Raw genomic sequence first — 16,043 nt, 5'->3', positions numbered from 1 at the left:
AAGACGCAATGAAATTCTTCCCACATGTCCCTGTGCAGATATGTGTAAGAATTTTCTTACAATTTCCCATATTCATAGGAGGATAGTGACTTGATGTCACAGATTAGATTCTCTGGGAAGCAGACCTGGAGGTGGACTTGAATGTGCAGGTTGTTTATTAAGGAGTATCTTTAGGATCCACAATTATGGAAAGCAGGAGTGGACACAAGGCTGAGAACAGGAAGATGTCAAGCTGGGATGCAATCCTGGCAGCCTCAGCAAACACCATGGGAAATTCTGAAGCTAAAACTCCTCCTCAGTCTCTTTGGGACCGTCTTACTGCTCCTTCAGTTATTTGATATGGACTGCCTTGTAAAGGGTATGTCTTTGGGCAGGCAGCCCTCTGTAGCTAAGGCAACCTGAAGGCCCTGCAGGTTATTGAGGCAATAAGTCTTTCCTTCATGGTGAATCTGGGTGGGCACTGTATCCAGTACAGTTGGATAATATGTTTATATAATTGCTTAAGTCCTGGCACATTTCTCTGCAGGATGGTTATATGCTCCTGAGCTTTACCCAGCTATTCAAACCCAAAACAAAGATAAGAAGTCAAATAATGAGTTGTGGGGAAGGATATAAACAGGAATTTACAAAAGGAGATGCAGGGGGCTGACAAAGATGTGAAGTGATACTCAAACTCATTAGTAGTCATTGAAGTAGAAAGTTAAGTAACAATGAAAAGTTACACTACTGAAACAAGCAAAAGTCAGAAATCTGAGTAATATGACAGCAAAGGAAATAATCAACAGAATAAAAAGGCAACCTACAGAATGGGAGAAAATGTTTGCAAACCAAAACTTAAATATTGCCAAATTCATCTCATTGCACATTCCCCTTGGTGAAGATATACAGTGGAGATGCTAAAAATAGAAAATTCTCTTGGACAAACTGATGATACATGCAAATTATAAGCCTACCACTTATTTTATCCTTACCTATTATATCTTTTAAAAAATGTAATGTGATTTATGTAGCTCTTTGTTCACGATAGTCTCAATAAATCAGGTACTGCTCAGAAGATCACCCAAGTGACCTCAGATTCAATTGACCCTAGACCTCATTTTACAGGCAGGTGAAAATACATGTATTTATTTTATATAATATATTATATATGTGGGTATATATATATAGGCTTACAGTAGCTTGTATATACTACTGTGAAAAAAACGTAGCACATTGGTGAAATGTAGCACAAGGTATCTTATGGTAAATAGACCCTAAGACAAAACTGAAAGTCTAACCCTTAAGAAAGGAGCCCAAGGGACAAGAAATCAGGACACAGTATCCTCCAAATTGTATTTCAGTGAAGAATTACACGTGTGGTCACTTCTCGTTATAACAAAGTAAACCAGATTTTGAACACTGAAGTGTGACTGGTAGTATGTTCATTTAACTTTAAAAGATGTGAGAAAGTAAAGCATACAAAGTGGAGATGCCAGGGATCGAACCCGGGGCCTCATGCATGCAAAGCATGCGCTCTACCACTGAGCTACATCCCCATCTGCAGTGTATGGGGAGTTCTTTCTTTTTATTGATGATCACTAGTGCTCTGTAAACAATGTATTGCATAGTCTTGTGACTTCCTCAAGCTGCATTCCTAGAAATATAATCAGGTAAGTTTAACAAATTATTTACTGAATAATACCATTCACCATTTGTATTTTCCCCTAATATCATTTGGCAAGTTTATAAATGTAGATTGTCATTGTTATTTAAAGTTGCTTCCCTATCTAATAAGATAGCTTCAGGAGGTCAGAGGCTATGACTGGGTTTTCTCATCACTATATACCACGACCACAACATAGGGCCTGACGCGTAGCAACCATTGGAAGAGCCGGTGAGAAATAAATTACAGGTGTACTCTATTCAAAATACATGATAGAGTATAGAGTCTTGCAAAGAAGTGTACAGGCAATAAAAATTTAAGTAGACAATTTTAATACAGTATATGTGCTCTGGCAAAGATAAAAATAAGTAACTATGGCAGTAGACAGAAAGTATACCACATTCTTGATCAGAAATTGATGACTTCAGGAGTCTTGAAAGATGAAACCTGGCCAAATAAAGGTTCAGAGTTATGCACGGGAATCAATCTAAGGTTCTGTTTCTTGAATTTCGTACAAATTCTGGCGCCAGTGGAGCCAGAATTTATTCCAGGGTAAGCACCCGGCAGCAAACTGTTCAGGCTCACAGCCGGTTCGGGTTGATTAGCAGGTAGATACAAGACCGAAGCAATGTTAGCTGATTTTTACAGAATTTACACTTGGCAGATCTACAGAAAAAGTGATCCTGTTCACTGCTGGTGGGACTGCTCTGGCCTCCCGGTGCCACTGTGATATGGACATGAGGCTGGGGTGGTTTCTCAGATGATTCTGGTGACTACAGGGTGAATAAGAGCCACCCTGTTCCGCCACCGTCACGGAAGCTCCAGAACCGCCTCTCCTGCGTGCGAACTCTCACTGCGCTGGGAAGAGGCGACTGTGATTTTCAACAGTTCAGTTCCAAGGGTCTACATCCGTACTCCTACCCTTCAGCGACAAAACGTGGTCCTTGCTCCCGCTCTTGGGCGTAATTTCAGCTTTTAAACCAAGGTTTGGACCGTCTAACATTCCTCCTAGGCCACGCCTGGTCTCTGCCTTAGGATTCGGCTTGAGTGCGGGTTGACTCTCCAGTGCAGCGCCTAGCATTGGGGCAGCATCGCATTCCCAGACTGTGGCCGGCGCTGCCTTCCATTCCTGCTCTCCTTCCTGCCCTGGCAAACATGGAAGGCAGGAATACAATTCCTTACCTTCTATCCCGCCCTTTCCTCCTTGATGTGGACTCCTTGGCCTCATGGGGTTTCATTCCCTGAGAAGACCACCTCTCTTTGTTGAATGTTCCCAGGTACCCTGGAGCACTTGAAGTTTCCCAGGAAATGCCCAAAAGCTGTGATGGGTGTCCTCCTTCCCAAAACCTTCTGCGGTTGTGGAGGGGAGAGGGAGAGTAGAAAAAACAATGGGGGCTAGAGGCAAGTCTAAGGTGAAACGTTTGAAACCGACGGAAGAGGTTCAAAAGTAAATATCTCAAGAAATAAAGCAAATGAAAACTGCGCGTGGTGGTACACGTCTGCCGTTTCAGTTCCTCCGGAGGCTGAGGCAAGAGGATCGAGGCCAGTCTTGGCAAATTAGCGAGTCTGATCTTTAAAAGGGAGATGGGGATGTAGCTCAGTGGTAGAAAACCTGAGTTCAATGCCAGTTCCGCAAAATAAATTAATAAAGTGAGTGGTTGTATTCCTTAGCAAGGCACAAGACCCTTGACGAGTATGAAAGTTGTATACAGAAAGCCTCCTCATCGTGAGCACGGACAAGCGGGGCAAACGTCCAGCCACCATACCCTTGCTACGCAGGGTGCTCCTCCCCTCTCTCCCGACCTCGAAACGTTCTTGGTGTCTCCAGCTCTTTCCGTGCGTCTTTCCATCTCAGAACTTGCCTACTAACCGGCAATTCTCGCGGCAGCAAGGTTTTTGTGCAGAGCGCGACCGGCTGGGTGCTCTGATTGGCACGTGCGGACCCCTGGCATAGCAGCAAGATGAGCTGGTAACCAATCCAAGGTCCCCTGGCTCTCGGGCCTTTCGTTCCAGGCAGCTGCATAGCCCTGTGCGCTGTGAGGTCCCCTCACACATTTAAATATTTATTTTAATATATGGCTATAAAAATTCAGACCTACTATATCAAATTATTTTCCATTTACATGCTGGAAACAGGACTGTATTATTGTTAGGCAATGGTAAGTTGTCTTATTCATCAGTACCTTACACCAGTGTTTCTCAAACTTTAGTGCATATCATAATCACCGCCAGGGCTTATTAAAGCAAATTGTTGGGCCTTAGCTTCAGAGTTCCTGTCATAGATCTGGAGGGGGCTAGGGACTATATTTTTAACAAGAATCTAAGTGATGCTGATGTGATTGATACTTCTGGTCGGAAGACCACACTTGGAGATCCACTGCCTTATGCTAAAGCCTTTTCAAAAATGTATAACCTGATTTATATTTGAATGTTCAGTATCTCGATTGCACTTTTTATTCCACAGGATACAGATTTACTTGCTCTACTTACTGAGTCCAGGTTTTCTTCTTAGACCAGGTTAAGTGTTTTTATCATGAGTGAGCTATGTCATTAACATAAACCAAACATGTTTGTGTCTTTCCACAATATCAGAATTTATTGAATAACAAATTCACAGCCTATACCACTTTCATTGGTGTCAGTTCACCAAATATTTGTGCATCACCTGATAGCCAGAAGTTGGTCAAAAGCAAGTTCTTTTATTCCAGTCTTAATTTCTAATATCTATAAAACTCAATTCACATATCACACTTAAAAAACATGTGTGTATGCATGTACATGTGTGTATATGTTACAGAAAGGCTAATAAAGGGTTAAGGCAACCAACAAGTTCAGTAATCTATGAACTAAGAGTAAAGGCAGAGAGCCAGATATGAATGAATGCAAAGAGCACTGTAGGTGGTCAGATAAGATTATGAACTTGTTCAGAGTGCAGAACTTTCAAAGCACAGGAACTTATTCTAGTCCAAGGTCTAATGGCAATTTCAGTGTGTCAGCTTGGAATGTCAACTTGAGATGTCAGCTTGGAGAATCCAGTCTGCTGAAGCAGGAGGAAGAAAATTAGGGAGTTCATTGTTATGGAGATTTTCCTGGGCAAGGCTTGAGATGAGCATTGGGGTTACAGGGTCAGGGTGCTGCTGTTTCCAGTTTGGTGTGTTCCTTCTTTTATGGGCCTCAAGTGAGAAAGTTGCTTCACTCAGTGGTGTGTTCAATAAGCTCACAGTCTGGTTTTTCCAATATGAGTTTGATATACCATGTGCTTCTGATTAATTCAGTAAGTTCATAGATCATTTTTATTAACACTATTTAGTAGTTTGTGCATTATGGTTGTGATAGATGATAATTGTTTACTTGAACAAAGAAAGTATAGAGTCATTCCACCTCAGTACTTCAGCTTGAAATGAAGTAGCTTATGACAAAGTACTACTTTAAAATATGGAGTAACACAGGTTTAGGCATAGTCTGAGAACTACTATTCTACACATCCGGAATAACACAGAGCAGGGCACAGCCTGCTCTCCACAGTTAAACATACATTGAACATGAGACTGGATGCACCTTGTAATAATGTCAGGAGGAAGAGATAAGGCTGGGGAGATAGAGAGATGGGCCCCTGAGTAACTTCCTGGGCAGTAGAACACAAACAGCACCTGCAGATATTTGCTGAAAAAACTTATAAAAAGACTATTTTAAAATCAGGACCTATGTGACTCCATGCCTCTCCAAAGAAGGAAAAATGCCTGATTGCTATTTTTTGTTTGTTTGTTTGCATTTGTATTTTATTTTCTTTATTTTTTAATTTTTATTTTTACAGACTGTATTTTGATTCATTGTACATAAATGGGGTTTAACTTTTCATTTCTATGATTGTACACAATGTAGATTCACACCATTCATGTAATCATACATATACATAGGGTAATACTGTTGATTGATATTTCTTATTGAATTTAAGGCTGCATGAATTCCTCATAGACACTGAATGTCTTACTTACCCATGATTGGGCAGGGGGTTGACTTCCTTAAACCTATAGATCTGTGTAAACCCCTAGACAATAGCCACCCTTTGGTATCCCTCTTGGGACCCCTCCCTCTTTGGGAGCTCTGTTTTCTTTCTGTTACTCTAATAAATCCTATTACTTTACTCTCACCCTTGTGTCCATGGATTTTATTCTTCAAATTCATGAGACAAAGGACCCAACCCCATGCTCTGTGCTACAGTGAGAAGAATCTATCCCGGTCCTTTACCCAGGTTGATTGGCCCTTGCTAATTATACATCAGATTTCCCAGCAGTTTGTGATTACTATGTATGTATCTACTTTTCCTGATGCCAGTTTTTTCAAATGGCTCTTGATTCTCCTGTTCAAATAAAAATTCATTTTGTAACCACTCTTTCTGAACTGGGTCTTGTCAGTTTCAGATGAATCTAAAGCCTTTAGGGACATCATTTTGCATAAATCCTCTTTCTGATATTCAAGACCTGTATGCACACAAATCTATGCAAAACATATTTTAGAGAAAAGTTTATCAAATGCACATAAAGAATAGTGTTTTTGTGATATAAATGTGCTATGGAATTGGGGATGTAGCTCAGTGGTAGAGCATATGCTTTGCATGTGTAAGGTCCTGGGTTCAATCCCCAGCATCTCCACTTTCTTATTCTTAAATCTCCATCTACCACCATTTTTCAAGGCTGAATCTTAATAAACAGATACTTGGGTTTTAGCACTAAATATTTCTAGCAATTTAAAGTTTAAATATCTAGGTCAGATTTCATTTTCCTGCATCTTATTTTGAAAGAAAAAAATGCTTCTGAAAAAAAAATAGCCGTCTTTCACTGCCAAAGTCACACAGAGTCTGGTGCTATATAACCCTTTTTTGGAAGAGGCAGAAAATTGGGAGGAATAAAAGAGGGTCAAAACAATGTATTGGTTTGTTTTCACCCTTGCCCTTTGTTTTTTTCAACAACACTTTTACCTTTGTCACAAATGTTCCTATGTTTCCAAATAAACAAATATTCTATTTCTTATTTCTTCTACTTTAGAAAAATTATGCTTAAATTTAATTGTTGAATAGAAAATATGCTAGTTGTATAAGTGGACAAAAGTATAACTACAGCTGGGGGGCACATGCCTATAATTTCAGCAGCTTGGGAGGCTGAGGCAAGAGGATCTTGAGTTCAAAGCCAGCCTCAGCAAAAGTGAGGCACTAAGCTCAGTGGGACCCTGTCTCTAAATAAAATACAAAATAGGGCTGGGGATGTAGCTCAGTGGCTGAGTGCCCCTCAGTTCAATCCCTGGTATCAAACATAATAATAATAAAAGTATGACAACTATAATTTCTAATTAGTTGGCTACCTGGACCTAAGGTAACTAGGAGAAGTTGTAGGCCAAGAACAGCCTTCAACTGGGAGGAGAGAGTTGATAAAAATGTTTGTAAAGATGGGGAAGGAAATGATTTTCATTGGCTGCTCATTAGTTCTTTTTAAAACCACAAAAAAAATCTGCTATTTGCATTTCTCCTGAACAGTTACTAATATAGGCCAAGAAATGGTATTCTCTAAAGCGGTAAGCTGAGAAAACTTGTTCTTGGAAATTATATCAGTAGGAGTAGGACATTTCACTATTGTCTAGAATATCTGAGCCATGAGACTCAGATGGTTTTTACTAGGGCGTGGAAACAGACTGAGTGTAGCTCAGTGGTAGAGCCTGTGCTTGGCATGCAAGGACCTGGGTTCAATCCCCAGAACCAAAACAAAGCAAAATAAAAACAACTCAGACTTAATAACCAAACAAGTTCAGGGTTTCAGTGAAAGTTTCTCAATATTTAGTATTCATGGGATGCACAGTAGAAAGAGGTTTGCTTAGCATGTGCAGTCCCACATGACTGCAAAAGTACACAGAAAAAAACATGTATTTAATATTTACTCCACTTTGTATCTTCAAGAAAATAGGGTCTGAGTCTACTTCTCAGCCAAGGCCTGATGCTAACTGCTGAGCCTTGCTTTGCTTTGATTCTGTCAAAATACTTGTTTTAAATTAAACTCTTCTCCCTCCTAAATTCTATAATAACTCTGTCTCTTGCTTATTTTTGCATTTATCCGTTGCCTGAACAAGGATTGAATTAATCTTTTATATGTTAAGATTGAACAGTTGAGATATATTTAACATTTTGAATACAAAAGCTAAAAAATGGATATTGTGAAGTGAAAAGGTTAAGAAATAAAAACTGATCTTTTGGTTAAAATAAACTTAGTCATTGAACTTAGTGCAGGGAAAGCCTGTACTAAGTTTTTTAATAAAAATATTTTTTTTTTTAATAAAAATAACCAGGAGCTTTAGCATGCCTGTAATCCCAGCAGTTTGGGAAGCCTGAAGCAGGAGGAACTTGGCAAGTTCAAAGCCAGTCTCAGCAATTTAGTGAGACCCTAACCAACTTAGTGAGACCCTGTCTTTAAATAAAATATAAAAAGGGCTGGTAGCTGGGCATGGTGGCATATGCCTGTAATCCCAGTAGCTCAGGAGGCTGAGACATGAGGATTATGGGTTCAAACCCAACCTTAGCAAAAGTGAGGCACAAAGCAACTCAATGAGACCTTGTCTCTAAATAAAATACAAATAGGGCTAGGGATGTGGCTCAGTGGTTTAGTTGCCTGGGTTCAATTCCTGGTATAAAAAAAAATTAAATTAAATTAAAAAAATAAAAACTATACAAATAAAAATGTTGATTTATTTGCATAGACCAAATTTGATATGATCTTTTTGACAAACTGAAAAAAATCAAGGATAAACTATATTTTTCTAGTGTATATAAAGTTGAAATGTTATTAAAAATAAATGTTTCTGCAGATCAATTTCCAAAAGAAAACAATTAGAAATTAAGTAATTTATAATTGTCTTTTTTCAAGAATATTTATTCAAGAATATTCAAGAATTTTACATAAAATAACTGGCCTGGACTCTAAAAATGTCAATGTTATAAAAGACTTAGTAATTTTATTGATAGCTTACCTTGTAGATTAGTTTAGTAGATATAAAGTAATTTTTAAGTGTCTTTTTAAAATGTAACCAACCATTCTGATGAAAGTGGAATTTGTGTATGGTAACCCTGTTTGTTGAATACATCAACCCATAGGAAAGTACATAACTGGGTATGTAGCAGGTAGTGTTTCAATCTTAGATAATCCGCAAGTGACATTTATTTTGCCTTAAAATATTGAACACGAAAAGTTAAATATATTTTGTCTAAAATTCTTCCTTTGGCCAGTAGCACTCATTTTTAATTCAAGCAGATAAATTATAGTGTTACCTATACAGCTACAGCTAAAGTAAAAAGAAAGAATGGAGGAAGGAAAAAAGAAAGGAAGGAGAAAGAAAAATAAAGGATAAAGGAAGGAAGAGAGAGAGAAGGAGGAAGGAAGAGAAAATGTATAAATAAAATACTGAGTAAATTAACAAATGATCACTTTTTAAAATATTTTTTTTGTTGTCAATTGATCTTTTGTTTAATTTAATTTATTTATATGTGGTGCTGAGTATCAAACTCAGAGCCTCATTCATGCCAGGCAAGCTCTCTACCACTGAACCACAACTCCAGTCCCCAAACAATCACTTTTGTTCCAAGAAAATTCCATATGTGCTTAATGAGCCTTGTTAGGGTCAGAAGTGTACATAAAATTCATATGTTAAATCCTAATCTCAGTACCTCAGCATATGACTCTACTTGGAGATAGAATCTTTAGAGAGAAATTTAGTTAAAGTAATTCAGGTGGCCTGACCCAATATGACTGAAACCTTTATGAGAAGTGTATGTTAGGACAGACACACAAAGGAAAGATTTTATGAAGATACCAGAAGACAGCCATTCACAAGTCAAGGAGAGAGAACTTAGAAGAAGCCAACACTTAATAAATGTGATGGTATCAAATTCAAAAGCTTCTGCACAGCAAAGGAAACAATTAGGAATGTGAAGAGATAACCTACAGAATGGGAGAAAATCTTTGCTTCTGACAGAGGACTAATATCTAGAATATATATAAAGAACTCAAAAAACTATACCCAAAAGTCAAATAACTGAATTAATAAATGTTCCAATGAATTAAACAGATACTTCTCAGAAGAACAAATGCAAATAGACAACAAAAATATGAAAAAAATGTTCTACATCATTAGCAATTAGGGAAATGCTAATCAAAACAAAACTGAGATTGCATCTCCTACCAATCAGAATGAGAGTTATCAAGAATACAAATAGTAGGAGCTATGGATTTGACTCAGTGGTAGAGTGCTTGCTTAGCATGTACAGGACCTGAGTTTGATCCGCAGTACTGCAAAAAAAATTATTTTTAAAGATACAAACAGTAACAAATGCTGAAGAGGTTGTGGAGAAAAGGAACACACTACGTTGTTGGTGGAATTATAAGTTAATACAACAAGTATAGAAATCAGTATGGAGGTTCCTCAAAAGACTAGGCATAGAAATACCATATGACCCAGTTATACCAATCCTTGGTATTTATCCTGAATAAATAGTCATCATACTACAGTATTACCCATGTTTATAGTAGCACGATTCACAATAGCCAAACTATGAAGCAGCCTAGGTGTCCATCGATGGATGAATGGATAAAGAAAATGTGGTATATATACACAATGGTGTTTTATCCAGCCATAAAGAGAAATGAAATTATATCATTTGCAAGAAAATGGATGGAACTAGATTTCATTATGTCACATGAAATAAGTCAAACTCAGAAGGTCAAGGGACATATGTTTTCTCTCACGTGAGCAAGCTAGAGAGGAAAAAGGAAAAGAAAGTTGGGGTAGATCTCAAGAAAATCAAAGGAAGATCAATAGAGGAAAGGGATGATGGGTTGAGGGCCTCGAGGGAGAGGGGAAGTGCTGGGAGTAATATTGTTAAATTGTGTGCATGTACAAATATGTAAAAACAAATCCCAACATTATGCACAACTATTATGTACCAACAAAAAAAGGTGAGAAAAAAAAAAGAAGAACAAGAAAGCAACTCTGTTGATACCTGAGCCTTCTAGCCTCCAGAATTGTGAGATAATAAATTTCTGTTGTTTAAGCCTCTCAGTCTGTGTTACTTTGTTATGACATCCCTGGCAAACTAATATAATCGTAAATGTTTATCCAGGAAACACTTTTAAAATAACACACATTTGTTACGAAAAAAAAATCTCATTGATTTTGTTTTCTATTCTCTTTCTAACCCAGAACATCAGAAGAGTTTAGCTTTCTTGGATATATTTTGGCATTCAGCATCCATTCCCACTTTCTTTTGGATAACATTCTATACAGAAGGACCTGCAAACCTATGTATATTTCTTTGACATCTTGGCAACCTGGGATCTTGATGCCAATGAGATTTGACCAATTGTTAGATGTACGCCTCTGAGATTTAGAAGGCAGAATATCATCCTGATGATTTTGACTTTTTTTTTTATAATAGCTAGAAAGTTTATGGACACTGATTCTGATTTTTAGGATCTGAGAGACAATAACAGCAGAGGCAGTAGTCACAGTCTATGTTCCCAAGCCCAGCCATTTGCTTCATGAGTTTGGGATGTAGTCATAGAGGAAGCAGTCTGCTAATCCTAACTCTGGGTCTCCTGTAATGCAACTACAGTGGTGTGTTCTGAGTCTCAATAATTTTATTGATAGCTTCCCTTGTACATTCGTTTAGTAGATATATTTTAGACTGGAAGTTCTATCCTAGTCTGTTATTTTTCCATCTCTTCTGATGATTTTATATTAATCCAATTTCCTGAATTTAACTCTTTTCTTCTTAAAATTCTTAGAGTACTCCCTATTTACACTGAACACTGAATTATTTTTCAGATTAAGAAATATCAAAATGAATTATAGCAGTGAATTATAAGAACCCACAAGTCCCCACAAATAAACAAGTAAATGGAGGAAAGGAAATACTCTTCTTATATTAGGACGTCAACATGTAATTATCGAGAATAAATAGTAGATTTAGAAAGTCACCAGTTGGCAAACATTATATTAATAAGTGATTCAGGCAAGAATCCTTTCAATGGGCACTAAATTAAGTGGGTACAATTTGAATGATAATAGCATATTGACATACATAGTCTCAAAGTATCTCCTCACAAGATAGTTATTGAAAAGGAAAAGATATGGAGAAACCTGGCAGACACCATCATAACAAAACAATCAGGTTAACACCACTGGTAATGGAATGACTCCTATTAATATCCACACAAGTTCAGTTCTCTGGTATTCCTACTGATAATACATGATTTGTATCTAATCATGAGAGAATAGCAGAATATTACATAAAATAACTGGACTGGACTCTAAAAATGTCACTGTTATAAAAGAAAAGAAGATTATAGATTAAAGGAAATTAAACGCTTAATCAAAGATTTTCTTTTCCCAAAAGGAACATTTTAGGGACAATTAACAAAGTCTGAATAAGGCCTGTATATTAGATAATAGTAGTGTATCAATGTTAATTTCTGATTTTGATCACTGTATTGTGGTTATATAAGAGAAAGCTCTTCTTATTAGGAAACACACTGAAGTACTTAGGAGTGAAGGGTCATGGTTCAAAATCTCTCTCTCTCGTCTCGTCTCTGTGTGTGTGTGTGTGTGTGTCTATAGAGAAAATATTCTTATTTGAGAAGATTGGGTAAAGGATACATTGGAATATTTGTTTTTTTCTTGCAACTTTTCTGTAAATATGAAATTATTTTAAAGGTAGGAGTTAGGAATGGGATTGTAGCTCAGTGGAAAAGTGCCCCTGTTTCAACCCCCAATACCAAAAAAAAGAAAGAAAGAAAGAAAGAGAAAAAGTAGGAATAAAGAAAAAAGTGAAAAACATACTAGGATAGTCAAGTCTTCGTTTAACAAAGATTCCCTTTTGATCAATGGTGGGTCCAGAACACATATACAGACTTTATTACTCAAAAAAAGAACATGCTAAGTAGCTAGGGATGTAGTCTGATGGTTGAACCTTTGTCTAGTAGGCACAAAGTTATCTAAATAAGAAGGTAAAAAAATGATTTGGGGCTTGGGATGTAGCTGGGTGGTAGAGCACTTGCCTAGCATGGGAAAAAATTAGCTTTGTGCTCCTTTTCCTCCCTCCTGTGCATTGCCAATTTATTACTAGACTTTTCTTTGCATTTATATTTACACAGGTGTGTGTGTGTGTGTGTGTGTGTGTGTGTGTGTGTGTGAGCAATGTGGTCCCCTGAATAAGTTTTGCTTTCTCTGAAGGGAGAAAAGCAACTCTGAATTAAATGAGAGCTCCTTCACTTTACTACCTGTAGGAGTTCTCTGCTTTAGTTTACATAGTGAGGAGACTGGCACTTTGCTGAGTTTGCAGATACTACACAGCTCTTTTAAGTTCCTTAGATAACTGCCTTGGGGTTCAAAAAATCTTAGAGGACTTATCATCTGACTTGCCTTATTTTGGCAACTAGGAACTTCTGATATTAAACAGAATAGCAAGCTAAAAATTACAAGAACTCCCAATTAGAAAAACTAAATGCTCATTAAAACATCAGCAAATTCATCAACATAGGTAAAGAGAGACACGATAGGATTATTTTTTATTGTTCTATAATTAAGCAAACACAATGGATGCATCTACTTATTTTTCTGCCAAAATCTTACACTTAAAAAGGTTTGAAAAATAGTCGCATGTGTGAAATGTCCCCCTTGAAGTTGCAGAAACAGACTCAATCTTGCAGGGTTTTCCTTCTAAAACTTGATGCCAATTCCTTTTGAGTATTTCATGCCCCTATACTTTCTGCATTTCTGGTTATATTGCTTGAAATCTGCTCTTTTTGTTTAATTTCAAATCTATTTTCCAAAAAGAAAAAAATATTTTAGAAGAATAAATATCAAATGTTACAATGTTTTTCTTGGCTAGTCAATTTTTGAAATAAGTATTTTCCTATGGCGTAGAGGTGAGGTGTCCCCCAAAAGCTCACGTGTGAGACAGTGTAAGAAGGTTCAAAGGAGAAATGGTTGGGTTGTAAGAGTCTTAATCCAATCAGTGATTTAACCCCCATAGGGATTAACTGAGCGGTAATTGAAATGGAAGGGTGTGGCTGGAGAAGGTGGGAATTGGAGAATTGGAGCGTGACTTTGGGTATATATTTGAATCTGGAGAGTGGAGTCTGTCTGTCTGTCTCTCTCTGCTTTCTAATCATGATGTGAGCTGCTTCTTTCTGCCACACTCTCCCTCCATGATGTTCAGCCTTGCCATCTGAAACCGTGAGCCCTCAAATAAACTTTCCTCCTCTACAGTTGTTCTGGCCGGGTCCTTTAGTCACAGCAGCGAAATAGCTAACTAAAACATGTGTTCATGCCTACTCCCACATGGATTTTGGTTGCCCTTGGTATAAAATTAAAGCTCCCCAACATGACCTACAAAAGCCTGACGTGGTTTGGTCCTGTTCTCCTGCAGTCTTATTGCTTATGCCCTCATCATGCTCTTCCCACTCTAGCATTGTGCCTTTCTTCCGTCCCATACACTTTGCCTGACCCCCTCTGCCTGGATTAATCTATGCTCTGCCTGTCATTTCTATACTGTTCTCTTTCTTTGCCACTGAAGCCTCTCCTTTTTTCTCCTTGATTAAACTAAATCTCTCTTAATGTTAGTCATTATTTGCAGCCTCAATGTTGTATTTATGTCCGTCGTCATGTAAGTAATTGCTGTCTCTCCCCTTCCCCAGTAAGTTTTTTTTATCCATTGGGGTAGCAGAAAGTTTTAGTTCACCTTTCTGCACCTTGGTTATGAGTAGACATACAATTAATAATTTGGGGGATAAATTATGAAATGAATAGAACTTTATAATTATCAGCTAAAATAGATATTTATTTTCCTCTCTTTTGAGACCCACTGTAGCATATGGAGTTGTGTAGCATATGGAGTTTCTTCCAGAACTTATTTCAGTGATCTCACATCCAGAATAACTTTGGGGAATAGCAGGCCAGTCCAGAGTCATTACACCGTTGACTAGTTGTCTGCCTTTAACGGCCTGATTTAAATCAATTGAGTGCTAGGGGTGTAGCTCAGTGGTAGAGTGCTGGCCAAGGAGGTGCAATGCCCTCGGTTTCATCCCCAACACTTAAAAAAATCAACATAGTACAGGGAGTCCTAGTCCTATAAGGATCAATGTCAGAAAATAAAACGTTTCCCTAAAACAGCCTCAGTTTCCTTAAGATCTGTTTGTGACCTTTTAGCCTTATATAGCAGGACTAAGAATTGAACCCAGGGCCTTATAAATACAAAGAACATCCTCTATCATTAAACTACATTTCCATCCCTAGTGATAGCTCTTGGTTTATGAAATCAAGAATTGTTTTCCAGTAGAAGATTTATTGATATTCAAGATCATGAGAAATTTGGAGTTTATATCCTAGTCTGATTATTTCTTTATTGGCAGTGAGAATTGGGTAAATTACTCCACTTTCATTCCCAATTTCTTTGTCTGTAAAATGTGCATGGTAATGCTTACTTTAATGAGTATTTCTGTACATTAAAAGTATTTGAGAAAAGATACAAAATGCCATAGAGTAAGTATTCACTGAGTTGCGATAATTTTTCATTTGTCCATGAGTTAAGATTGTTGGAGTTTGAGAAATCATCAAAATATATTTTAAATGGTTCGAGTTTAAAATTTCCCAATTGTATTGCAGACATTCCCTATCATGGTTCATCTCGAGCCCCCAAGTACAGTTAAATCCCAATGCAATCATGAGATAGAAACTTACAGTACTTAAGCAAGTTGGTGAAATGAGAAGTCGCTGGAGAAGTTAAAGCTCGAAACAGCGAGTTCAATATTGTGGTTAAAAATGATTTCAAATTAAAATTGCCAAGGTAGCCCAATTTTTTAAGAAAACTAGCAAGTAGAAGGCCCTGCTGGGATTCGAACCCAGGATCTCCTGTTTACGAGACAGGCGCTTTAGCCAACTAAGCCACAGAGCCACGTGGCTGGCTTTCCTCCTTTTTTGATCAAACCCTACTTCATTAGGTGAAAAACTGTTGCCAATTAAGGTTATTATGTAAATACTTTTCGAATATATTGATTTTGTAGTAAAGATGTGATCACTCCCTCTAAACCCAACAAAACATATAACCACGCTCGTGTAATTACTTAGAAAATGTACTAAGCAGATAGAGCCACGGAATGGGAAAGAGTGGAGACCCACGCTAGCGTTCACAGCGGAGGATTGGCCGTCTGTCTGTGCGACCAGGAGAGTTTCTATCTTCACCGGGTTGTGGTAATTCAGAACCACTCAGTGTTTGAATCTTCTAAAAGTGGAATGAAAGACTTTTCTAGCAAAATCGATCAATTAGAACTTTTCTCAAATTAATAATATTCATGGCTGTTGGAAG

General features: G+C 37.6%; 3 non-coding genes across 3 annotated transcripts; 1 reads left to right on the top strand and 2 right to left on the bottom strand.

Annotated features, from left to right (window-relative positions):
• Positions 1-1,463: 1,463 nt before the first annotated feature.
• On the bottom strand, positions 1,464-1,535 carry Trnaa-ugc (transfer RNA alanine (anticodon UGC)). Its single transcript has one exon. It is a non-coding gene; the product is annotated as a tRNA-Ala (tRNA).
• Positions 1,536-6,222: 4,687 nt separating this feature from the next.
• Trnaa-ugc (transfer RNA alanine (anticodon UGC)) lies at positions 6,223-6,294 on the top strand. Its single transcript has one exon. It is a non-coding gene; the product is annotated as a tRNA-Ala (tRNA).
• Positions 6,295-15,558: 9,264 nt separating this feature from the next.
• Positions 15,559-15,632, bottom strand: Trnat-cgu (transfer RNA threonine (anticodon CGU)). The gene has a single exon. It is a non-coding gene; the product is annotated as a tRNA-Thr (tRNA).
• Between the last annotated feature and the right edge of the window lie 411 nt (positions 15,633-16,043).

This window comes from Sciurus carolinensis, chromosome 7 (genome assembly GCF_902686445.1).
Source record: "Sciurus carolinensis chromosome 7, mSciCar1.2, whole genome shotgun sequence".
Classification (NCBI taxonomy): domain Eukaryota; kingdom Metazoa; phylum Chordata; class Mammalia; order Rodentia; family Sciuridae; genus Sciurus; species Sciurus carolinensis.
Note: the sequence above shows the minus strand (reverse complement) of the source record. Positions and strands in the feature narration are given on the sequence as shown.